Here is a 27,776-nt window from a genome sequence, read left to right on the forward strand (position 1 = left end):
ACATTCTTCCATAGAAGCTGGTACATGGCTGTTTGAATTTTTTCCTGAAAATCATGTTGATAACAGATATTTTGGCTATTGCTGAGCAGTGCTTACACCTCATCAAGTCTTTCTCACAGCACCCCCACCAGTGAGGAGTTGGGAGGGCACAAGAAGTTTGGAGGGGATGCTGCTGGAACCGCTGACCCCAACTGACCAAAGAGATATTCCATATGGAATCACATTCAGCATATAAACCTGGGGGAAGAAGAGGGAGAGGAAGAAGGCTTGGAGTAATGATGTTGTCTTCCAAAATAACCGTTACTCGTGGTGGAGTCCTGCTCTCCTGGATACTGCCCCACACTAGGCACTAGAAAGGACTGGCATGGTTTAACCCCAGCCAGGAGCTAAGCACCACACAGCTCTCACACCATTAAAGTAACTACTTCCCTCTTTCAGATAAAAAGTGATGGATAAGAGTCAGTTAGTAAAAACTTTTACATGATTCTGTCTGATCTCACTGGCAAAGATTGCTGTATTTGCCTGGATGTTTTTATGTGACAGCTTGAGAATGAGCACCCTTTAATCAATCTTCTGAAGTTTCACTACTGTGGAGTTTCACTACTGTGTAGTCATAGCTCTAGTAGACAGCAGTCAAAGATTACTGACCCAACCAATAATCAGGAAACCAAATCTGAAATGCTTCTTTCTTGTAGAGGAACTTGAGAGATTAGATAATATGTGGAAAATGTCAATAGGCGTCACTGTTTAATATTTTAAACCCCATAATACACTTAAATCACATGTTTAGGCTGGAAGAAATGGTCCTTGGGCAATATCATCCATATTTAAAGAAATCTAAATTCAGGTGGTAACATTTGAACTACAACATGATGAAGATCAGTGCAATGAATAACAGAACCTGGCCCAGAATTCATCTTGGTGTCCAGAACCCTTTTTGCACTTACATTATCCCAGACTTTCTGTACCTAGTGCTTTATATATATATCTGTATGCTAATATATCCTGTTTTGTAGTTCACGGGGGTTTTTTTTAAAATTATTTTATATATATCTTTTTTCGGGTAACATTTTAAAGTTTTAGTTAGCTGTGACTAGGTGGTCTGCTCTTTGCTTCTCTTCTCCTCTGCCTTTGTCCCTGGACCATAACTTCCCCTAAAAAAAGATAAAAATTCCATAACAAACCTGGGATTTAGTAATTTAAACATTGACCCATTCAGGAAAGAAGGGAAAATAGTGCATGAGCAGTCATCATTGTTCGCGTATGGAAAGTTATTTTCTTTAGTCTTCAATATGCAAAATAGAGAAAGTATTTCCTATCCATTTCTGCCCATCTTAAAGGAACAGAAATCAACAAACATGAAAACCATGTGTTTAACTGGTAATGATAAGAGTAGAAAAGAGATAACTCACCTTTCTTTAAATAAACCAAAACCACATAACAAACTCTTGTTGGCAGACATTTAAGAAATCTGAAAAACAATAGTAGGTTCTTTCAGAACTGATGATACCAGTGAACAAAGCAAATCATCACAACAGCAATTTCTCACCAAGTGTTCCAAAATTTGACAAAAAACTCAAAAACTTTCAGCATAATAAACTTCTTGGGGAATACTCCCAGAGAGGTTCCTACAAGCAAAAAGCAAACTTTGCTTGCAGCAAATTAGTGTCATCCTAGTACATTTATGAATGCTTCCAAAGACAGATTTACAAATTAAGTAAACGCTGACTTTGAGATGCCCCAATAAATGTGGAAGAGCAAAAATCAGGAGGTAGCAAGGGACTTTCTTGACCTTTAGTTGTTTTATATTTTTGTCTGTTACAAGAGAAAAAATAAAGTACAGTAATTTCACGACTATAAAGCGCACCCTTTTGACTAAAATTTTCCCCCAAAACCGGAAGTGCGCATTATAGTCCAGTGCGCCTTATCTGATGTACAAAGTTGTGACATTTGCCACCCCAGAAGTGCGAGCCCGCCGGCATCAGGGCGACCCCCGCACGGGGATGGGGAAAACCGCTGGAATCACAGCGGTCACCGCGCGGGGGCGGCAAAAGCCGCTGGAATCAGGGGGCCACTGCGTGGGGAGGGGGAAAGCCGCTGGAATCAGAGTGGCTGCCACGCGGAGAGGGGAAAACCGCCAGAATTGGGGCGCCCCCCCGCACGGGGAAGGGGAAAGCCGTCGGAATCGGAGCAGCTGCCATGCGGAGAGGGGGAAAGCCACCGGAATCGGGGCAGTGGCGGCACGGGGCAAGCCTGCCGGCATCGGGTCACCCGGAGCGCCAGGGGACTCCTGGAGTGCGCCGGCAATGCGGGGTTCCTGGTGCGTCAGGGGAGCGCGTGACACCCGGAGCGCCAGGGAACTCCCGGAACAGCGGGGCCCTGGAGACGCTGCATGGAGCGGCAGTGGGCATAGTCCGGCCCTTCTGGGTACAGGCAGGTCCGGGGGCCAATGGTTGCCGGGTTGAGGCGGGGCCTCAGCCAGCAAACGTGCGGGGGGAACTGGGGGCGGAGCCTTGCTGCAAAAAAAGAGTGCGCCTCATAGTCCGGTGCGCCTTATCTGATCTACAAAGTTGCGAAATGTGCCAGCTCCTGGGGGGGTGCGCCTTATAGTCCTGTGCGCCTTATGGTCATGAAATTACTGTAAATTACCAGAAAAACTCTCCTCTTACATTTGGAGAAACCCAACAAGAGTATTCAAACTAATTGAAATAGAAAAAAATAATCAAAATGGGTAGACTTGGTGTATGAGTTGGAAATATGTATAAGTGATAGTAACAGTTACTGATAACATGCGGCATAAAGTACACACACTGTAATATAGATTGGACACATCACATACTGTGAGATACATAAAATGCATCCCCTACCTTTTTCCACATATTGTTATAATTTCTATAGTTGTATAGAGGAGCACAGAATTTAGAATTTGAAGGAAAACCTTGGATCTTGCCCAGACTTTCTGTCATGGTGATATCACATGCTTGTTATTTAGCTGTATTTAAAAAAGAGGCCTTTTTGCCTCTACTAATTTTTCAAGGCTGTTCAAGAAATTCAGTTCCATATCAGTTCTTTATTCCCACCTAAATTTCATTTATGGTCTATTCATGCTCATTTCCTTCCAAGGCGATATTCTTTTAAAGGTAAAATAGGTCATCTACCCATAAAACAGTTACGTCTCTTTCTTTTCCTTCAGGCAATACATTTAATAAAAATCCATGTTTTCTACACTAATATTTCATTCAGTTTGTCTTTATAAAAGACAAGTCTCTCTCTACTTTAAAACCTTGCCTAGAGAGCAGGAATTACCCACTTCTGCTTTTTTTAATTTGTGTGGAGGAATGGTGGCTGTTTCACAATCATGCTGTATTGACAGAAATGTGATATTTAAGTACCATACCTCAATTCTTAAAATATCCTGAAAGAGATATCTTGTTTTTCTAATTAGAATGAGTTCATTTCTTGAAGTATTGATGCACAATAAGATTGCACAGAAATATAGTGACTTAGACTCCTGAAATACATATAATATGTGAAATAATGACATAGCCCTATCATGACAGGGCAGACAATTCTTCAGCTAAAATTGGGATCATAGTCTCTACTTACTTAGCTATAAGTCTATATTTTTAAAGACTATTTGACCTGCTATAGCTGAAAGAGGAAATCTTTATGAGAAAAGCTCTGCACACGAGTCTGTGATCAACAGTCAGCTCTCCAGTTGCACTAAATAGAAATAGTTGATAGGTTGTCCAGACATGAAGGAAAAAGCAGCTGACTGCCTGCAACATAATCCTAATTCCTTTGAAATTGCTTTGATGTGAAATCAGTTTCCATACTGGATAGCAAATTTCAGGTAAGAGACTGATGCTGAATGTGAACAGCATTCATTCAGGTGTATTAATTGCACATCCTACAGTGTCTCATCAATGTAAGACTTCAATTATTCTCAGGCAAATTATTTAGATACATAATATAATAAATAGTCACAGTGTATTAAGCACTGTTGACCATGAAGGAGTGGGATAAAGTGCATAGTGGATAATAGCATCTTTTTCAGGAAAGAGTCAATCAAATTCCCACTCCTAACATCATATTTTGAGATAGAGCGAAAAATGAAAATGTCTTGGTCCATAACAGCAATTAAAATTCTTTTTAAAAAAAAAAAACTTATTTTTACTGAGATTAAAAATAAATAAATAAATAAGTGAACAAATAAACAAAAAAATAAATTTAATGCTACATTATCATATGTTTCCATTAAACTTTTTTACATGCTTGTCAGAAATTACCATGTCCAATTTACCACTTAGTCCTGATTCATTCGCATTTCATGCAAGTTTACCTAATAAATTTTGAATCACTGGATTTTTCCTGACTTCAGTGCAGAGTACATCAATCCCCCTTTTCCTATTCTACAATGAATGTATTATGAATGTAAGCAAATTAGAGTCTGCATGAGACAGCAAACACTTGGTGAGAGAATCAAAATACACTTTCCTTTCCAGGACTGACTAGGCAAGAGATGTGTCTATTTACATAATGGGCTAATAATCCTAGATGCTAACAGAAACAAAAAAAAAAAAAGTTTCTATTATGAGGCATTATAGTTGCATATAGATAAGCATTTCAGTAAAAATTTTGTCTTTATCACATTTCAAATCACTGTTTTGCAGTGCCATTCACGACTTAAGGAGTGTTACATATACAGCTATATTAATAAAATACTACATGTTCACTACTTCATGTTATTAGAAATTATTCTTTTTTATACTAGGAAAATTATTTCTTTAAGTTAAAAGTTTTCAGAAATGTCATATTAAATATTTTATGATACAACCAAGATTGTAAAAAAATGTTTAGATGTGTTAGGAAAATTAAGTTCTTAAAATTATAGCTTGACTTTCAGACACATTTTTTTTCCTGGCTGAAGAATCATGAAGGCAGAAATATGAATTAAGGTTCCTCCATTACTGAAAAAAAATAGATCTGATGAGCTAGTAGAGTATATTTTTATAGTTGCATAGAAATATAACTCATATTGAGAGTTCCCTTTTTTTTAGCAGTTACTTTGATTAGCTAATTGATTAAAAAACCCCATATTGTTTCCTCAGTGACCTCTTTAAATGTCTAAAATACATAGTAATTTGCTTATTTTCTTTCTTAAGATTTCTTGATTGTAAAAAACCAGCTTGTATTCATCACTGCAGCTTTTGGAGAAATCTGATTTTTTTTTTCTATGTTCCTTGTTGAGTAGTATTTTTTTGCTAACTAAAGAAGTATTTGAATTATTAGAATTACTTCGTTGAATTTTTTCTAGTTGCAACTTTTTTCAGAAAGAAAAGGAAAGGAAAAAAGTATGTACATGATCAAAAGAACTTGAAAGCTGAATCTTTTCAGCATTTGTAGCTTGATCTTATAAGTTGTACCAGATTTGTCTTTTGCCTTACCCTTGTGAGTAATCTCATTGAACTCTGGGACTTTTCTCATGATAAAGCATTTGCAGAACTGGCCCTGAGATAGAACAGGAAATTAAAGATTCATAGAATTGCTCACAGTGGAAGTCATTATGTGCTTTCATCATATCTATGTGGTAAGTCACTTTGCTGACTGTGTTCTTGGCATTGCAACTTTTATTATGCTTTTTTTTTTCTTTTCCCTATGGTTGAGGGAAATCAGTAATCTGTTTTTATGTGGGAGTGCAAAACATTTTCTTACAAATTTGAAGTTAAAAAAAGATAATATATAACAATAATTTTTATATGCTTTTGGAAACTTATCTCTCCTCACAGATGCATACAAAGAATCACTATCTAGACCTGAGTAACTCACAAGTCCAGTATTTGATATGAAGAATTTTTTGCTGTGTAGTTATACAAAAACCTTATACATTGTCATTTTACAGAGTAGCAGCAATTATTTTGTTGCTCTTGTAGAAAAGAAGATGACAAATCTGTTTAACATTACTTTCTCAGTCTCATCAAGCAGCATGGGAGCACTGTTAGTCTTGGAAACCTGACAGCCTAGATGAATATTCCTGCTGTTTTCTGATTGGCAAGTACTCTCATTTGGCAACAATCAAAGATTTGAATGTTGCTTGAACTCCTTTCAGAAATGGTACTGCATCTTTCAAACAGGTTTAAACTATGTTTCTCTGCCTTACAAAACTGGTGTTTAAGTGACATCCAATTCAACATAAAAGGAAAATATTTCATTAACTCCTACTGAAAAACATTCAATTTGAGCTCTTTAAGTTTCTAGCCTGACAGTAGATGGACTTTTTCAAGAGAGGCATTTGCAAGGAACAGGTTATCTATATTGACTATCAATTAGGAAGATGAGATTCTGTTGAGAAAAATCCTGTTTAATTCAGTTATTTGATAAAAATTTCCAATATTTTGACATTTTTACATATCTTCAGTGCAGTGAGTTTCTATGTAGTAAAGTGCATTCTAAAAGACCAATGATTTTAAAAGCAATGGAGAAGTTTTTGGGTCCAGACTCACAATGGCATTCCCCTATTAAAGGACTTGAACACATAACTGCCATTATTCTGAAAGGGAAAAAATATCCATGAAAGGATTATATGTGGATAAGAGATACATGGGTTTATAAGTGCTTTTAACAAAGTTATCACATAGAGCTTTTAAGAAAATTAAGACAGTATGGGTTACAAATATGGGATAAAAGGACAAGTATTTGGATGGATTAATAATTAGTTATAAAACAGGTAACATGACAGGAATGTTATTAGCTTTTGCAATGGAGCATTACCTCACCCTGACAAAATTCTGTGTGGTCTATGACTCGAGTTGTTTAAGGTATTGACAAGAGACCTGAAAAAATAAATTAAAAACACACTTGTGGAAGAACTGTAGAAGGATATTATAAGTCTGAATGACCAGGAAGAAAAATTGCCAAATAAATTCAATGTAAATGAAAAGTATATATCTCCTAGAAACAAGCCAAATTTCACAAATAAATTTATGGACACTGACATGGTGGCTGCCTCATAGGACCAGAAAAATGGGATTCTGATAGATTATGAAAATGTCTCTTTTGGAAGAAGTTGAAAAACAATCAACCAACCAACCGAAAATTATAAGCAAAATAATAAAATCAAAGTGAAAAAAACAAAACAAAGCAAAAAGACAAAAACCCAAACAAACAAAAACAAACAAACAAAAACAAAAAACAAAACAACCCAAAAAAAACCCAAAAAAACCCCAAACCAAACAAAAAAAAAACCCCAACAGTATTCTCCTGAAAAACCTATGCTTTTTCTACCTTACAGTTTTCTGGTTTATTTGACTGAGTTTTGAGTTTAATTTTGTTGGGTTTTTTTGGGTTTTTTTCTGTGAGATGGTCGTGTATCAAAGTGTTAAAATACATTGCACATGATGAATAACTGAACAGGCTGAAGGTCTTCAGTTTGAAAAAGAATTATGTTGAAATGGATATCATAGATATCTGTCAAATATGAGTGACATGAACAGAATGGACAGTGATCAACTCTTTGCCATTACATAACCAGAAATAAGGACCTCGAATTTAAAGAGGAGAACATTTTGGAGCAAACAGAAGGATATACCTACGTAGAAACAGCTCAAGGAATGTCTTGGTTGACATCCAGTTTGAAAATTGGATGCAAAATTTTGCCCAGTTTCAACAAGAGAAAATGCAAAAATCTTTATAAGAAAGATCATTTAAAAGCAATTGAATAGATCTTACATATCATGAATTCCCTGAGATAAAGACATGAAAACACCCAAGAAGCACTGATGAGCAATGTTTTTTCTTCCTGTTGTAGTAACTTCTACTCAGTTGACCCTTTGTCCTGTAGCAATAAAACATTCTTCTTATTTTGCATATAATGGGAAAAGTTTTAAAACACGGTAACTCTGGTTACAGTGCAGCTCCAAAGTCAATCTATTTAAACACCTAAATATGTGCTACCAGACATACCACGACTTGTTTGTAGGATGACAGTGATAGAGTTGGGAGGTGCTTTACTGAGTGGACTGTGAAACTCAATTATCTTCAAGAAAAGACATGAGAAAATATTAGCAAGGTATTTTGACAAGAGTATCAGAAAAATAGAAATTTTTATTCATCTCTGCTGAATTTTTCCCCTTTAGATGAAGAATCGAATACCCACTGGGTTAAGGGAAGGACAAAATGTTTAAAAAATAAAGGAAAAAAAAAAGTGATGATATTAGCTTGTAATAATAGAGACAAAGGGCCAGCTTAAAAGATGTAGAGCTGTTTGACACAAAATGCATAAACTAGTATTGGATTAAAGACAAGAACATAAATTTTCCCTTTTGGAAATAGTTCCTTAGCTCCCTTATGAGAAAACTTGCATCTTTCCCTACGTAGTCACAGTTTAAGAATGCAACTAAAAGATTTTTTCATTCAGTTTGGAAAAACAGTTTCTCCTGGGATATGTCAGAAAACATAATGATAGGTATTCCATTTTGTTATTCCTTTAATCTCCAATATATGCAATATGAATAGATACTAGGCTAAATATTTGCCATGTTTTGATTTTATTTTTGATCCTTGTTCTTTTTAGTAGTCCAAAAGATAAATTATCTTCAGATTGCTTTTTTTTTTTTTTTCTTATAATTAAGTACTTCTCCTAAAGCCAATTGAACCAAAATTGAATTTTGTTTGCCAAGGTAACATAGTTTTAAAATAACTGCAGGATACTTTGATTTGGCTTTCATGGGTGCATTAACAGATTAAAGGAAGTTACCATTTATATCCTCTGCAATAGGTGATGGAAAGATTAAATGTGTATTTAAGTGAATGCTGCCCGAAGAATATTTCCTTGTCGCCCAGTAGTAGAATTGATATATAAAATAAGGGAAAAGGAATGTTACTCTTCTGCAGGATGCAGTGTAAATTTATTGCCAATGTAATAAATCGTATTTTGAAATAATATATTTTTTGCAGATTAACTACTTAATACATTTTTTCAAATATTTTTCAATGAGGAACTTCTCCTTGTGTTCTTGAAATACTGTGAGTTTAAGAGAAGAAATGCAATTCTCAGACATGTAGATTGTTACTTTAAATGATCAGAAAAAAATTAAAATTGTGTTAAATTGACTACCAGAAGTTTAATTCAATCTAGGTTGGTAAATTAGAGGCATTCTGCTATCAGCATTACCTCATTTCAACACTTGGAAGTCACAGAAGTAGGTTTCCTAATTCAAGAGCTTGCTGTTTCTGATAGCTGTGGTGCAAGCTGAGCAATGTACCAGGCACTCCAATAGAATACTTAGAGCTTCCACTGCCATGCATAGCAATAACATAGAACTCCAGCCAGAACTTCCTATTTAATGACAATTTGACTGATTAATTGATAGATTCAGCAGCATAAGGCCTGGACATTAGAACTTTCTTTATGTGCAAGAGTAAACATGAATCATACAGGCTTTTTCCTTTATTGAAAAAAAAAAAAATCAAGCATCTGTTTCATTGCTACTAGAGACAGATGATTAAAATGAATAACCATTACAAAAGAAATAAATAACAGGCCTTGTGAATCATTATGCTTTAAAGTCATTGAAACAATGAGATGGAGTTATATTCTAGTGAGCATTTAACCATTTTCATATCCATGAAATAGATGTCTCTATCATTATTCCACTTATTTTCCACCTGCTCCAACTGCATTTGCTGTTACCTGCACCTATCTTAGGAGAATACTTCTGTTGCCCTCAAAACTTCTTCCTTTCTTACTTTTTGTTTTGTTTTCTTTTCCTGAAAAAAAATAGCTTTATCCTAATCATATGTTGGAGGAGGTATGCTAAAGGTTTTTAATGAAAGCTGGAATGGTTTTAGTTAGCATGAACGTGTTCTTCATCCTTGGAACTTCATGAATGTCTTCTATTGCTTTAGCTTCAAGTCTGATGGTTGTAGGGAAGACCACCAGAAACAGAATTTAACAGCAGGTAAATTTTCTTACAAGTTTAAATTCTGCCTATGGGTATTGTCTTTAAGGACCCTTCCAACATAAACTACCCTCTGATTCTATGATTATGAAAAAAGCACCAGTAAAATTAACTAAAAACAAACAGCAACAAAAAGCCTCAAAAGCTAACAAAAAATGCACCATGAAACTAAACGACATTATTCATTGTATTTTTGTGATTCCTCTGTTATAATGATGGTTGTGATTTATACCCCTCTAAAGAGAGAAAATAACGGTGGAAATGCTCAAGTGTACAGTTCATGAACACTTAGACTGAAATCTATTTGCAGTAGCTCTCAGAAAATACCTCATAATTCAGAAATCCTGTCTGAAAAGGCACTGAAACTCATAAATGACAGCATTTCTTAAAGTTTTATCTGTAAAAATATTTACTCTTTACAGCTAACCTCTCTTGTGCACATTTACTGCCATGAAAAATAAAAAATAATTTATTCTACAGTTAAGCATACAGAGAATAAATAAAAATTCCTTACTTGTTGAACAATCCCCACCTGACTAGATCAAATTACTTTTTATGGTCAGAAAATAAAAGTCAAGGGATATGGTAATACTCCTTCTAATTAAAAAGAAAATTTTTCATATTTGTAAATACACTGACATAAAGAACATGTGAAATAGTAAACTTTCAACAAATTAATTGACGTTTCAACATTAATTTATAGATTATTAAAGTAACTATGTAACTCTCAATATTGCAAGAATAGAATGATCTTTATATTTTATAGAGGTTTCTTACAGCGATACTTGAATTTTAGTATTGATATGTGAAAAAAGGTATGTAAGACAACTCACCAATTTTAACTCTTTAATATATTAATATTTTAATACTTTAAATCACTTGTTTTTCTAAAATATCCGTTCTAATTCTGTTTTTTTCTTTAATATGAATAGTCCCAAAATCCTTATAGCATTTTTTTCTTTGATTCAAGTGACTAAAGTTACCATAAATTTTCTACTTACATTGATCCAAATAGTTGTATATCATGTTGAAGAACTGTGTAGACATTTGGTTTGATTTTTTTATGCAGGCTAAGATAGCATATTCAAGAATCACTTTGTGACTGAAAATCAATATATCTCCTTTTACCTGTTTTACAGAATAGGAGAATGGGACAGAAAAAATTAATCTTCATTCTGGAGCCTGAAATAATACGAAAAAGGTTCAAATACTCATTTGAGGTGGACTAAAAATTCACCAAACCACTGAAAATTACACAATCATTTTGTTTTTTTCAATTTCCAGGGAAAGTAAAAACATGGCTTTAAACTGTGGCCTTATAAAATTCAAGACTGAGTACATCTACTCTTTTAGCTTCTTCTCTCTGTCAGTAATTATTTGAAACATCTCTTCTTCTTAATCTAGTTATCTTCAGATTTAATGAGAGAAGTTCACAGACAAACAACTGATTAACAAACTGTCAGTATTGTAAACATCATTTAAATACCTTTTTTAAACAGAATTTGGAAATTGTCTTCAGATTTTTTGAAACTTATAAACTTATAAACATATAATCCTATACTCTTTCAGTTTAAAGCCATTATCCCATGTACTACCATTTCATGCTCTTGTGAGAAAGACCCTCTCCAGCGTTTTTCTAAGTCCCCTCTAGTGATGGAAGGCTGCTATAAGTTTCCCCAACGGTTTTTTCTTCTCTAGACTAGGAAAGCTTAAATGTCTCAACTTTTTTCACAGGAAGGGGGTTCCAGCCCTCTGACCACTTCAGTGGCTCTCCTTCGCATCCAGTTCTAACAGTTCCATGTCTTTCCTGTACTGCATACCCTACAACTGGATTTATTTTTCAGGTCACTTGTCACAAGAGTGGAATAGAGAAAAAGGAACCCCCCTCAACATATTCACCATATTTTTTTTCTGTATCCCAGGTTAGGATTGTCTTTCTGAACTGCAAATTGTAAGTACTAAAACCTGGATGAGCTGTAAAATTAGGCCCAGATTGGTTTTCTGGGCCATTCATAGCTGACCCATATCAATCTTTTTGCCCATCGATAAATATCTCCAGGCAAGTCTTCTGCAAGTCTTGTCTCTATCAATTTACCACCCACTTTGTACTGATATTGGGGATTACCTTTACCTACTTAAATTACTAAAGTATCTGAGTGGCATCTTCTGATTCTTTGAGCACACTGGAAAATATTGTTCTATTACCAAGCCTACTGATGAATGTCAGCATAGCTACAGATGTCTCTTGCATTCTCATCTGACTTCCACTTGCCGGCAAGAAAGCTTCTAGATTGCTTCCTGCTGTTTCTCCTGATGTTTCCAAAGCCTTTTTCAAATTTTTGGACCAGAATCTGTGCTCTTCATCTGAAGAAAAGGCATTTATTGTCCTAAAAAGTCAGCATTTACCATCAGATATAGACCAAACTGTTTTCAGTATTAAGCATGGAGCTGCACTCTTTAGGTTCTCTGAACAGAAATTGCTACAAAACAAAACTTTAAAAAAACAGTTTTTAAGGAACTGTTGATCATTTTACATGACATACAATAATTCAAATTACTCTGTGGTTGGAATCTTTGAGGCATTCATTATCTTACAAAGCATAATTTGTAATCTGCAAGGTGCACTTTGCGTTTTAGGAAAAAATAAGTTTACTTTGTTTGACTGCAAAAATCACAGAATCACTGAATAATCAAGGCTAGAAGATACCTTTAAGACTATCTAGTACAAGCATCAACACCATCACAATAATCACCCTTAAACCACATTCACAAAACTATTTCTATGACATAAATTGCCACTAGATTACAGAATTTATTATGACTCCTACTATAAAACATGTTTTAATTATGCCTCAGTTACAAAAGTCATGAGATTTTATCAAACTCCATAATTTAAAATCTGTTGGATTATATAAAAATATAGTATGGTTCAAATGCACAATATTATGTCCCATGAAAACAGAGTTAAAGTACTCCAGGCCTTCAGGATTGCAGTTTAATTGCTAAATTTTTTATATCCTTGATTTATAACTTCCATGGTGAAAACTATTGAACAAAAGTAAATAGTAAGTTGTTGTATTAAATCACTTTGTGCAAGTGGACCTGAATTCTCTTATACACATATAATAGATGCAGACATATATCCGGGCACAGATGATATAGATACAGATAGATGTATATATGGAGAGATTGCTTAGGAGCAAAATGAAAAAATCCTAACTGAATATTCAAATTTTCATCTGAATTTTGCTCTTACAATATAGGTCCATCACAGACATGAAGAGAGGGAATAACAGCATAACAAAAAAACAAGAGTATCTCTGTTGTATGAGCAGCATAAGAATAATGAGCTAACCATATTGGCTAGGAACCATCTAATAAACCAGGAAGGTTTTAATTGAGGATTTGTGTTGGAGGATAATACTGGCAATTTAAATTGTTGAACAGAAATATCTGAGCTGTGTGGTTCACACAGATAACACTAGTTCTTTACAGTGTTTTCCATAAATTATGTTCCTTTAACCCAAGTAGTTTCATTATACTTACTGTATAATTAAATTACTACATTAGTGTTAGTAGTCAAATTTGCATATTTCAAAGAAAAAAGTAATCTTTCATTCCAAAAATGTTAAATGGAATTTTCAAAATGAATATTTATTAAGTATTGTGAAGTAGATTTGATGATGATTTTTAGTTGTGCTGCTTGTCTTCATAATTGCAGCATTATTCTTATGTAAATTGGTGTATTGAGCAGTTGGAGAAAAGAAACTCTGGTTTCCTATCAATGTTAGCATAAGACTAATTAAAAGAGTGTTGGGCACACAGACCTTTGCACTCCCACCGGGCCATCATGAATTCACACATGCACGTACTCATTTTAGGCGGCAAGGTTTTAGTGAAGGAGGGTTACCTTCTCAGAGAAAAGACCAATTTTTGCTCTGTGTGAGACAGAGGAACTTTTAGGTTTTGGTCTTGCTTTTATTTTTGTTGTCCCACTCTTTTATTAATTGGCAAGAGATATCTTTTTCTCTTCAGCTGGGAAGGAAATGTAAATAAGAGAAAGCCCAGTAACAGGACCTAAAGCAATGGGCCCAATCTTAAACACAGGTTTCCTCTATATGTCAGAAAACATATTTTTTTTTCCAGTGAGGTTGACTGAGCAGTGGCACAGGTTGTCCTGACAGGTTGTGTAGCCTTCCTCCTCGGAGATAGTAGCAATTATTCTGGATATGTTTCTGATCAATTTACTGCAGGTGGTCTTTCTTGAGCAGGGGCAGTTGGAACAGATGTCCTCCAGAGATCCCTCCTAACCTCAACCATTTTGTGAATCTGTGTAAGAGAAAAAAAACATTCAGCAAAATATAAACAATGACACAAAATATACTTAAACTGATATATATAGAGGAATCAAAATTAAAGGATGATTATATACTTGAAAATGTAAAAAGTATGTAACTAGTGTGAGTCGGATATTGAAGGGGAGTTGGAAAAGAGTTAAAAAAACTTTGAAAAACAGCACTTACTTACTACTAGTAGTAGTAGAGAAATTTACAGACCCAAGCCTTCCAGGACTCCTATTTGGATGATCTGCAAATGCACATTGTAATTAGAAGAGGTAGTGATTAGCTAAATACGAAACAGCTTAAAATGATAGAATGGAAATTGATGATAAACCTTGCAGTTGTAAAATGTACATTGGAACAAAATGATGGGACACAGAGCATCAAAGATCTACGTTATCACATGAGGCTGAAACAAGGGAAATAAGAAAAGTTGTTCAACATTTCTAACAATAGAACATGAAGTTTTCAGACACATCGGGCTTACGAAAATGAACAGAATGAGAAGTTTTTCCATGCAATAATTAAACCATGAAATCTCTTGGCACAGCAGTAAATAAATGCTTTTTGTTGTACGGGATAATGCAAGGATCCAAAGATGTATTGCAGCACAGTAGTTTCATCAGTGGCTATTAGACAGAGGTAATCTATGTGTGAGTTTTATTTCAATCAGAAGTTCCCTTTAGAAAGAAGGAAGACCCACACAGTTTTCTACATTTAATGCATTTTTCCTTATTAAAGCTGCATTGCAATCTGGATTCATTTTTATGAAACTACATTGAAGGATGAAGACTGAGAGCACATTTAGTGTGGTGTAAAAGTTAATGTTTATTCAACCCACAGTACAAAGTTAGACTTAGGCCAGAGGAATAATTCTCCTTCACCAAGCCAAGACAGATGAAATGTGGCCCTCTGGACCGACAAATTCTCTGTCATATGTTCATTGTGTTGTACTAAGTTTTAATACAGTCCCTGTGATCTAGGTTTGATCAGGTCACAGAGTGCTTAATCTATACTTTTTATCTATCCTTACTTTCCCCCTCAAGTATCTATTTTGTCCTGAGCTAGTTTAAAACGTTTTAAATGTGATAGCATTTCTGGTGGTCACTTGACCTGCTTGACCTGTCGTTTTAGCTCTCTTATCTGTCTGGTTAAATGGTCTTAAGCAGTAATAGTAAGTAAGTTAAGTAATAGTCTTGAAGAATTTTAATTCCATTTATTGCCAATTCATGCAAGCACTTCAAGTTGATTGCAGTCCTGTTTTTTGCTGTGTGGTACATGAAATTTCTCCCAGTTGCCACAGCAAGGTGACAGGCAGTGCAGCACTGCGAAGTCAGTGCAAAATCTTTTCTCTCTCCTGTTTTGGTTTTCCTCCACTGCACCATGTTATTTATTCGTTTTCTTCTGTTACAGCATGGGTCGCCAGTGAGCTGTCGTCCCTCAGAAATGTCCCTGTCTTGCCATGAGTTGCTCACTGACAGTATTTCCTCGGGCTGCCCTGTCCCACCAGGGGCTTCTTGCAATCCTGTAGGAGCACGTCCTCTTCAATACTGGGTATTCTTCCAAGACTGCCTCTCTAGCTATGTCCACAAAAACGACCTTTTCCTTGTTTTCATCTACTACATCCTTTTCTCCTTCCATGTATCGTCATGACTACCATATTCCCTTAAATGTGTGTGAGGCAGCCTGTCAGGATCCCACCTTCAGTTTTGGCTCTCAGTGGGATGCTGGTATGAAAGACTTTGGAGAAAAACATGTAATGATTTTTTTTTTTTTAAAGCAGTCACAATATTTTAAATTTCTGATGTGCATTTTTTGCAAAAGTATTAACTTAAAGAGAGATATTTAGATAAAATTTTGTAAGTAATTGTCACACACTGTTATTATGTGATCTCATAGATAATTCTTTATAATACATATATTCTACACCAATAGTTTCCAGACTCACAAACTAGAAATCCTCAACATTTGCCTCTCTTTTGTGTCTCTGTGCATGTGCATCATTTGCAGTTTTTCCCTAGAGAATGTGGGGAAAACTATTTCAACAACTGAGGATGTTATAGTCCTGCTATTCCACTCACATTGCAGCCCACGGTTCTTAAAAATTTGCATCTCTTGTCACAAGAATTAAATCCAAAACATACCTACAGGCATTACTAAAACACAAAGAAAATTTTTAATTATATCATAATTACACAATTTAATTTTGCCAAATGAAGAATATGTAGACAAAGAGATGGTAGGCAAGAGAATTAAAGGAAGTCAGGAATTAACTAGAATATTTTTTACTAATCTATTTCTAGAGAGGATATGGCTAAGAAAATTTGTTTTTTTCACTTACAGTATTAATTTTTGGCAATATGATTTATGCAAATGCATTGCATATAGATCTAAAATATGAAAAGCATTTTTGTACACTTTATTTGAAGTCATATTTTAAAAGTTTTGTGGGCTTATTTCTATGAAAACATATTTCAAATTTAATAATATACTGTACTGTAATTTTCCATTCTTAGTCATATTTTGGAGGGTATTTGGTTTGTGGTTTTTGGTTGGTTGGTTGGGTTTTGGTCAGGAAAGTAAACATGCAAGCCATAAAAATATATTTTTATAATACAAATTTAATTTAATTAAACACACACACAAATTATTGTCTGTATTTACTATAGAGAGGAAAAATATAATAATTATGAGATACAGGGGAAATAGTTTAATGTGAATTCTTTCTAAATTATTCCACTTTGCTTTCAGCCTTGTTTCAGAAAAGAAAGCTAGTTTTGAATAAATTTTTTGAATGTTTACTATCAAACAGAATTCCAAAGGCAAATATTTTTAGAGTTTTAAGAAGTTGAAAGCTATTACACGGATTTTTGTTGTTTCATTTTCTTTCTTCTTGCTTCATGCAGTTTCCATAAAAAAAGCAATATACTGCTCAAGTAACTCTTCAGATAAATACAATTGCAGTGCTATCCAAGACTGAATTCAATTCTGAGTTTAACCATGCCTGCCAATTATTTCCAGCTATTTGATAGACCAGTTCTATTCAATTTAAATTCTATCCTCAACAAAAATATACAACAAAATGATGCACTCAGAAAATGATACTCTGTGAGAGACAGAAACAATAAACAGTTTTATTTTCTTTACTATTCCTTTTGTGGAAGCAAAAAGAGGAACAGCAAGAATCTGCAAAATATGGCATATTACAGTACTGGTACTGTGGATGTATAAAAGTTGTTTTTAAGGAAATATGCATGAGTGAGTCTGGGGTCAAAAAAATCTCCAAAAGAACCTCAAGCCTGTCTACTTTCTACTTTCAAAATATATTTTAAAATTACAGTAATTTCACGAATACAAGCCGCACAATTTGACCAAAATTTTGGTGGAAACCCGGAAGTGCGGCCAATATTCCGGGGCGGCTATTACATGAACAAAATTCTAAAAGCTGCCAACACGGAAGTGAGAGCCCGCGGCAGCCCCAAGCCAAGCTGGAGCCCGGCCGGCCCCGGCTGAGGTGGGAAAGCCTGGCAGAGGCGGGGTCTGCAGTGTGGGAGGCGGGCGGCTGAGCCTGAGCCAGCAGGGCGGGGCAGGGGGGTGGCAGAGCCCGGGCCAGCAGGGCGGGGGAGCCCGGGAGAACTGGGGCTAGCAGTGCAGGGGAGCATGGCAGAAGCAGGAAGGCCGACGGGTGGGGCTGCCTGGCAGCGGGGGAAGCCCAGCAAAATCGGGGCCAGCAGCGTGGGGGAGCCCGGCGGTGCGGGGGCCTGCAGTGCCGACCAGGGCGAGGAAACGCAGCGGCGGTGCAGATGGGAGGGGGCGGCCGGCATGCCTGCCAGCTGCGGCAGCGGCTGGCCCGCTGGCAGGGCGAGTACGTGAACGCAGCGGCGACACGGCCGGCATGCCTGCCAGCGGCGGCAGTGCCTGGCCCGCCGGCAGGGCGAGTACGTGAACGCAGCGGCGACGTGGCCGGCATGCCTGCCAGCGGCGGCAGTGCCTGGGCCGCCGGCAGGGCGAGTACGTGAACGCAGCGGCGACGCGGCCGGCATGCCTGCCAGCGGCGGCAGCGGCTGGCCCGCCGGCAGGGCGAGTACGTGAACGCAGCGGCGACGCGGCCGGCATGCCTGCCAGCGGCGGCAGTGCCTGGCCCGCCGGCAGGGCGAGTACGTAAACGCAGCGGCGGGGCGGTGCTGACGGGAGAGGGGGGCCAGTGAGCCCGGCGGCGGCTGCAGCACCACCCGGCCGGCCCCGTCAGCAACCATGAGCGGGCCGAGCCTGCCTGGCCCCGCCCCGAGCCAGTAAACCCCGCTATGCCGCGATCCTGTTACTAATTGGCCAATTTGTGAAAGCTGCGCACGGATTCTCGCGACGAACGAAAGTGCGGCTAATATTCGGGGTGCGGCTTATCTATTGACAAAGACAGCAACATTGTCGAGGCACCGGGGGTGCGGCTTATAATCCGTGCGGCTTGTATTCGTGAAACTACTGTAATACTTACATTTCATAGTCAAAGACATCACTTCAGGTTTTCAGCTAAATATAGAATGATGTTAATTTTTAAATGCCTATCTTGTACACCACATAGGCAGGAATTTCTTCTTCAGATTCTGTTAAAGGTAATAAAAATTCTGCAGAGGGTAAGAAAAATATGCCCTTCTAAAATATGAGAAAAATATATATGCTTCTTTACAGAGTTGAGGTCTTTCTAACAAAGGGAGTAAAAGAGAAAGGTCAGAGAGAATCATCTTTACCTCTTACGCATTTCCCTTCTTCACACATTCATAGCCTAATACATTTCCACAAAGTATTCCACTGGATCTTCAGTATACCCAAGTGCTTTCCTCAAGTGAGGCATAAAATTTGCTTTCTATCCATAACCTTTACTGAGTTAGACTGGCATAACATACAAAGAGAAAAAAGTAACAGTTGTAATTATAATTGCATAATACTTTTGCAATTATTTTAATATTTTCTATCAGAACAATGAGATACCATTTTAATTTATGTCTGTATCATTTGACCTCTAACTGTAGGAGTTACTTTTTGTTTTTCATGTAATCTAGTCACAGTCTATATACAAATTTATATCAATCATAATGACACCTTGTAGGAGCAAAATTCATTTATCTGTCTATACCCTATATAATATCCCCCTTTAAGCATGGGTATATGAAAACAGAGATTAATCATGTAATTTTTTTCTATTTCATTTGCAATTGTTTTATTAACAGTTAACTTCTGGGGGTGTTGTGGGTTGGCGAGGTTTAGAAATTTTTCCCATTATTATGTTAAGCTAGCCGGGATGGCTCTCCTATTAGCCGTTAAGAGCTGGAGACAAAGGAATAACTGAAGCAACCTGATGGCTCCATTAGGGAAAGGTGGAGCCCTGCTTTTGTTTTTTGGCAAGTAGGAGGACATTGGGATAGGAGAACTCTTACAGCTCGCCGGCCAAACTCGAGGAGAGAGGTTCCTTTTCTCCTGTTGGGATCAGGCTTCTTGGATTCAGACTGCTAAAGCTTCCTGCTTCCTCTGAACAACTGGGAACTGGGACGCCCACGGTGAGCAGAGCTCCTTCCTCACCCTTTTTCTTCCACCTGGGGCGGTGAGGCCACCTGGCCCCCTCCCCTGCCCCTGCAGCAGCCGCGACTGAGAGACCGCCTGCCCTGCTCCATCGGAGAGCCATCGGTGACTGAAAAAGGGACTGGGACTGAATTCCGTTCTGTCCTGTCACTGTTTTTTTTTCTTTCATATAGCTGATGCTGTTTTTGTTTGTCTTATAAATATATCAGTAAAGAACTGTCATTCCCAACCTATACCTTTTTTGCCTGAGAGTTCCTGAATTTCCTTTTCCTAGTAATACTGTCCCTTTAAACTGGGACAGGGGGAAAAGTGTCCATTGATTTATAATTCTTGTGAATTCTTATTAGAATAATCTCTGTTTGGTCATCCTAATTTCAATGTATACTTTTCTTGACAGATACTTAATTCATATTTTATGAAGCAATTTCATGCACACATTTTTTAACTTGAAGCTGACTCTTGAAGATAACCACAAGTAAAACAACATGTTTTTCAACACTTTGTTGTAAAGAAAGTGGTGGTTTGATTCTTAGATATAGTAAAATTTCACTAATTTGCTTAGCATTTTGCAAGAAATATGATAAGTTGATAGTTACTTTGTTTTGTGAGATTGACTCAAATTTTGGGGATATATTTTTTTAAGAAATATTTAATAGGAGATTATATTGCATCTTGCAGGAAACAGAAAACCAATTTGTTTGTTGCCTGTACTAGGTTTAAGTATTCACTTTCTGGGGAAATCAGTCCATATTTCTAGGAACAGTGAATTCCAGTTTTAAAAAAAGCAAAAGAAATAGAATTAATGTACTCCAGGTTGGAAACTTCTCAGGTGCATGTTGAAATGCTTGCAAAGAATTTCAAGGCCAAGCTTTAATTTTCAGCCTGCATAACTCCTTGCTAAGCTTTTTCGTACCTCTAGACTGGACTACACAAGGAAACGAGAGAAGTTTGCAGCACAACACCATTTTTCATAAAGCAAAGTCACTTTTCCTTAGACAGTTCTTAAAATTAATTACATGTTGTACTTCCTGTGTATGAACTGCTTTTTCAGTGAGCTTACTGGTGAAGAATTTTTCAGGTTTTTTGTCATGGTAGCAAAAAAATATTTTTACAAATTATAAAACTCAACGTTTTAGAAATTTATTGTATGTAGCAAAAAGTTCTGATTTTCTTTCATATTTACCTTCTAATAATACTTTACAAGGTTTATTTTTAATGACCAATGGAACTAAATATCCTGTCAAAACTGTTTTTTACTTTTGCCAGGCTGAATATATTGCTGACTTAAAATCATACAGGTTGGGAACTGGCAGTTATACTGATTTTTAATGTCAGAACAGACTAATAGGGGAAGAGTAGATATTTTCTTGTTTTCTTTTTCGCTATTAATCAGGACCATTATAATTACAAAAATTTTCTGAAAAGTTAATGTAAATCAAAAATCACTTTCTTAATAGATAATATATTTTTAAGCTGTGGGATTTCTATAACGTTTAACAATTTACACCCAATAATACATGAATGACCCAGTCATCCTACCTGATGCACAATTATTTGACTTAAAATCCTAAGACATATATTTGTTCCCTGCATCTTATCACTCAGACATCATACAGAGCCTATGAAATAATGGATCACAGAATGGATAGACAGGAGTGCCGTCTATAATGTAGAACTAAAATCTTGGAAAAGTTTAGTAACTCTAGGAAAAGTTATGGTGCACAGTAGATGATCTGTATTTCAATCAACATCCTATAATAATTTTTTCAAGTATCTATACTCCAATCATCAATAATACCAAATACTGGGAATGCTTTTGGGTCAAATTAACTAAATTCAGAGTAATTATTGTCACTGTGAGAGTGAGACATAGAAATTGGAGGAAGGGATCTGACATCTGTCAGTAAGATCATGTTCAGATTTTCTTGAAAAGTGAACGATTTAGAGTCTTATGGGTTTTTCTTGGTTTTTCGGGTTTTTTTTCTTTACAAAAAGTTTCAGGTGCAGATCTCTGAGTGTTAACAGAACTACTTCAAGAGCTATTTTGACATTCTGCGATATTCCTGAATCTGGAGAATTCCTGTCATCCTGCCCTTGCCATATGGGAAGGCAAAAGCTCTATCTTCTTTTAGCTCTCCATGGTCTTCTTTAGAATCTTGTTCTGTAAGCAGCTGCACTGACTTTCTGAGCACTCAACATTTCACCTCTCACAAAGATTTTAGCCCAGCAGAAAGCATTATTTACCTGGACATAGTAATTACAGCTCTTGTACTAAATGAAAGAGAGACAAAGTCTGATGCCTCTCTCCAAGATGAAGTAGAATGGACTGGCTCATAATCACACTATTTACAGCTACCCCTTTCTGTAATAAATTTGTTCAAGAGAGAGATTTGGAGCAGTGTAGTACACACGTAGCATGTGAGATAACAGCATGGGGCTCCACTGTTTGAAGTGGTTTCTCATTCCCTTTTATTGATGTACTGCTCTGTAACAGGACATGGGTACTCCTTATATCATTGTTCCTCCTGATCTAAGGAAGATCTGCAGCACCCTCCACATCCTTTGCTGTCTTCAGAGCACTCAACTATTACTTCATACAACCCTCTCAAAAAATAGATGTGATTAAAGAGCAATTTATCATAGGCTGTGTAAAATATCTTAAATCAAATAAATCTGTAACAGTGTGTTGAAGGAGAGTATCTTCTAAGGGCACCCGGTCAAAGGAGTCATAAATCAGAGCATGTAAGACAGACCTGACCAAGAAATTATAAGAAAGGTTGTAAAAAGAACAAACCTTGACGCTGGATTGAAGAGTATGAGGGGTGTGAAAATGTTTATTTATTTTTTTTTTTCAGTTGAGTGGATAAAGAAAGGGAGAGAGATAGTTTCTAAGACCTGTCCAGTTAACATTTATAAAGACAGTAAGCAGAAGCAGTGAGTCAGTCACACTAGTTGATGAAGTATCAAGAAATTGAAGCAAACTGGCACTCCACAGGACAGAAGGATGCAAGCCTGAGGGTTGAGGATGTTGGAAGGGGTCGGTATGAACATGCAATGTGCAGAGGAAGGGGGAGAAAGGAGAAACAAAGGAAGACTAGACATAAAAGTATGCAAATCAGAGTTGACGACACATTAATCATGGCTGGTTAGTGTACTTATCTGACCACACTCTGGACCTGATCACCAGTTTGTCCTGTCTTCTCATATTTTCTTATTAAATCTTAACCCTGTGCCTGCAATACTATCACTATCCACACCACATGTGTGTGAATGCTGCAGGGACTTGGTGCCAGCTACTGAGGGGACCAGCACGGAGTCAGACTCCTTGCCTGGCATCAGCTACTGGAGACAGTCGGGTTCTTGGAGTTGACTGGAGTAGGAAGAATAGTGTCTATTCCCAAAACTGCTGTCCTGGTTTTGCCTGGGATAGAGTTAATTTTCTTCTTAGCATCTGGTACATGGCTGAGATAGAGAAAATTTACCTTATCCCAGCCACAGCAGAACATGCCACTGGAGGAACCAGAGAGAGTGAAGCAAGTGAGGGACTCAGCAACTGTGGCTATAGTGGAGCCATTGTCATAGTCCATATGCCTTGCTCTGGATGATGGGAGTGCTTGTGCCTTCCTCCAGCCAAGAGCCTGTGGGATGTGCTGTGGGGTTCACTGGCAAACTCAAGCTGGACCAGCCACAGGCAGGTTTGGGAAGGGATGGGGAGGTGGGTAAAATCTGTACTGGTATTTAGTGGAAACTCATGAATGTGTGAGTGTTGTGTGTTTTCAGCGAGCAGCCAGCAGGATGTGCTGGTGAGTCAGGAATGTGTGGGGCAAGTAGGAGGATATGGGTGCCAGGCAGGAAGAGTGGCCATCACGGTGCTCAGGGAATCCATGAATGTGCACCTGGAGAGTGCACATATGCACTGCACGCTAGCCTCTTGCTTCTGTCAGCCAAAGAGGAAGGGACAAATCTGTCTGGGCTTATGTCGGGTCTGAGCCCCAAAAATGTGGTGCCGTTAAAGGCAATTCCTAGCATGTGGAATGGACTGTCCTGTGTGACAGTCTGTGTCTGTGTTCTATGTGTGATAGTGCCTTTGTGTGTCTCTGCGATATGTGCTCAGCTTTGCTGCTGGCTGAACCTGCAAACAGGAAAGCAGCAGCCCCTCCCACAGCCTGGGCACAGACCGGGTGCTTGGGCAGTGAGCTAGGCCCACTGGCCACACAGGACAGGTCTCAGGCCAAAGCAGCAGCAGGAGGTAGCCCTGCTCTTAAAATTTGCCATCAGAATCAACTTCCCAAACTGTTTCTTTTGCAACACAGGGTATGAAGAAAGCCTGGAAATATTCACTTAGTTTTGGGTTATTAACTCTTGCATGCCTAATATTCAAAACTAATTACCATAGAAGATCCCAAAGAAAGGTCATTCTTTTTCTCAATATCAGTATGTTTCTTGGGGTTAATCTGTATGTGTTAAGTGACAGAAGAAATAGGTGGAGATATGTAGTAAGAATATAAGGTAAAATAAAAACACATATTGAAACCAGTTATCCTATATATACAATTCAAACTGTATTTCCTTTACCTCTAGCACATGTAAACACTCTCTCATGTACATAGGTAAAGGTGCTATCTCCTATTACGATTTTATTGGGTTATGGCTATAGATATAAAACCTTTTTCTTTTATTTTTTTCCCTGAGGCCTTATGGCAAAGACCATTTATAAAGGCAGCTTGATGCATTAGACACACTTTTTAAGAAAATGAGCACATTTAGTACTGACTAGATGAAACTGGAAGAAAACAAGAAAGTGGAGCAATAGAGTGAAGCAATTTTACATTATTCACTTATTCGGTATTATTGAGGATTGCTTAAAGTTTGCTATTCCCTCAAAATGGTCTCAACACCATAAAAATGGAGATGCACAGAATACTGCCATGACTGAGTCTTACATTTTTATGTGCATGTTGAAATTACTAGTTTGTCACGTCTTGTCTCTGTAAATCTGTTTTAATCCAGAGCTCTATTAACTACATTAATAAAACTTAAAAGTCTGACTATTTTTTTGAAGGAAGACAATAGCCTGGACATAGATTTACTTCAAAACTGAATGACTATATATGATGCCATCTCTAACAGTCACATTCCAGGCATTTCCTGTCCCAGAAGAGGTCCTCTACTTTAAAATACAAAGTGTCACTTTGCATAACCGGCTTTATTATTCAGTCCAAGTAATCTGAAAATGCAGCATGCTCTTTAATACTACAGTTTTACATTTCTTATTCCCATCTCACTCTCCATTTTCTAGCACTCTCTGCTCTCTAGCTTAGGCCTCTCCTTATCTATGCTTAAACTCCTGCTGTCTAACACATTAATCTACTTCCAGTATTTTCCCTGAAGTGCCCATTAAACCAATGCATTTCAACTGTTTAAACAGCTACTGTAATCTAAAATGATCCCAATGGAAAATGAAATAAAACTAGGCATGCCATATGGATGAGATTTATATAAGCAAATATAGCAGTTCACATGGAAATGCAAAAATTTGGAATGGCCCAGGTTCACTTCAGTGATTCATCTGACATATATCCCAAATAAATGAATTATGACCTAGAAGTATCTATGCAAAGAGGAAGATATACAATATATGTCAAAAAAAACCCCAAACCAAACCAAAAAATAAATAAATATAAGTAGGCTGAAATAAAGTCTATGATAATCAAACATTAATCTTACCAATAATGATCCATCACTGAAACAATTCTTACATTTAAGCTTGGTTTAGACTTTAGCCAACTGAAGTCAACACAAAAAATTCTTCATGAGGTTAGTGGTTCTTTCATCAGAATCATGTAAATGGAGAAGTGGAGTTACAATTGTGTGCAGTATCTGACTTTGTCATTGATAAATAAGTGAAAGTCAGCATTAAATAGGTCCCATATTTTGTTTGAATAGTTGAAATACTCCTAAGGCTATTCAATTGCACTTGATGTAGTGTAAGTTGTGTATTTTGAAAGTCACAGAAGTCACAGAATAAACTTGTGACTGAATACAGTGTTTCTTTACTGAGTAGAGTGGTTGTTTGCTTTTATTTTTTTTTATTTATTCAATGCAAAAAAATAGAATACTGCCCAACAAAAAACCCTAAGGGAAATAATTTCTTTTCTTTATTTCTAATTTCTTATTTGTTATCCAAAACAAAAGATATGTCTTGCTCAGCAAAAATGTTAGCTAATTCATTGTCAGATTACCTGATGTCTCTAGGTTTTCTTTTCTAAATTTATATGTTAAATATCAAAGTATTAAAGCTTAGCTATTAAATATTCCTGCTATTGGAAGGTAAGGATAAAGATAGTCTCCTCTCGATTTCACCACCCCTGAAGCTGGTGGTTTGGGCAGCAGGATGTGAAGGAGGGATTGACAAACCTTCTCTTTCCAGCAGAGTCTGCTAAAAGGCACAGTCCACAGGTATTGATGGAGCAACTGTCCCTAGGTGGTTGGATTCTTTGGCCTTTATGGAGCTTCAGAGGGAGGATGTGTCTTTGCAGGGATCAAGCTGCAGGCTTTTACTGAGCTGGGGCAGATCCTATTCTAGCCTGCAAAGGTGTATGATTCTTAAGGATCCATGCTGGCAGGCAAAAGAACTCAGAGGGAAGTCAGTAGACTGCAGCATCAGAGAGATCAGAGACTGTGCAGATTGTCTCTGAGGCTTCAAGAGCCAAAAAACTTTAAAGATTATAGCCACAATGGTAGAAGACCCAACCATGAAAAATAATGGCCCCCATCTGTTGACCTGTCTCCTCACCTAGAGAGCTCTACTGCCTGCCAGCATTTCCATTTGGTATGGGAACTTTACTAAGGCTTATCCATCACTCTTCAGTCTTACTCTTTGCTTATATTCCATTTGGGCTGTATTAGGAAGAACCTGTTTCCATCAGACTGAAGGAGGTGGTAACTTACTTGACTACATCCAGAATGTTTTTTTTCAGTTCTGGGCCCCCTAGTACAACAGAGAACTTAACAGAGTGACTGCAGCAAAGGCGATGAAGGGACTACAATGCCTTTCATTTGAGGGATGACAGGAATCTACTTCTGTTCAGCTTGGAGCAGAGAAGACTCTGTGGGGGGAGGGGGGAAGGGAGGATGTGACACAACAGATTTGGTCAATATATATGACAAAATGGGAGATAATGAAGATGAGGGATCTGGATTCTTCCTACTGCTGCTGACAGATAACAGAAAATGGTAGAAATTAAAGAATATAATAATTCATCTTATTTAAAGAGAGCATTTTGTAATTAGTGTTCTCATGCACAGGAAGAGGCTGCCCAGTGGTTGTGGATTCTCCTTTTGGTGAGACAGTCAAAACCAGACTGGGCACTTTTCTGGGTAACCTGTTGTAATTAACTGCTTTAACAGGGCTGGATGATCTAAACAAGTCCTTTCCTATCTCAAATTTTGTAGTTCAATGTATTTTCCTTTTTGTCAAAACTTATTTTAAAGGAAATGCTGTTTCCTAGGTATCCCTGGCATCTTATATCAATTAAAAATTGACTCACGGGAACATATTTTGAAATTAAAATTAAATGTGTTGTAAGATGATTTATTGGCATTAACAATCTGAAAATACTAGAGTGTGGGGACTGTTAATTTTAACATTTTGTACATATGGATAAAAATACGGGGAAATCAAGAGAATCAATGGTTATTTGAAGCATTCTTTTTTCAGTAACACAATTATACAGTTACAGTTTCAGGTTCCTGAGCTTAGTACTAGCAGTCACATTATAACCTAGGCCCCATTGTATTAATGAGAGCTGATACTGAATTCTTCAAAAGAAATAATGAAAATCTTGATTTCACAGTTGTGTAGATACATTTTCATTATATATTGAGCATCAAATCTTTACAT

The sequence above is a fragment of the Catharus ustulatus genome, chromosome 2 (genome assembly GCF_009819885.2).
Source record: "Catharus ustulatus isolate bCatUst1 chromosome 2, bCatUst1.pri.v2, whole genome shotgun sequence".
NCBI classification, from domain to species: domain Eukaryota; kingdom Metazoa; phylum Chordata; class Aves; order Passeriformes; family Turdidae; genus Catharus; species Catharus ustulatus.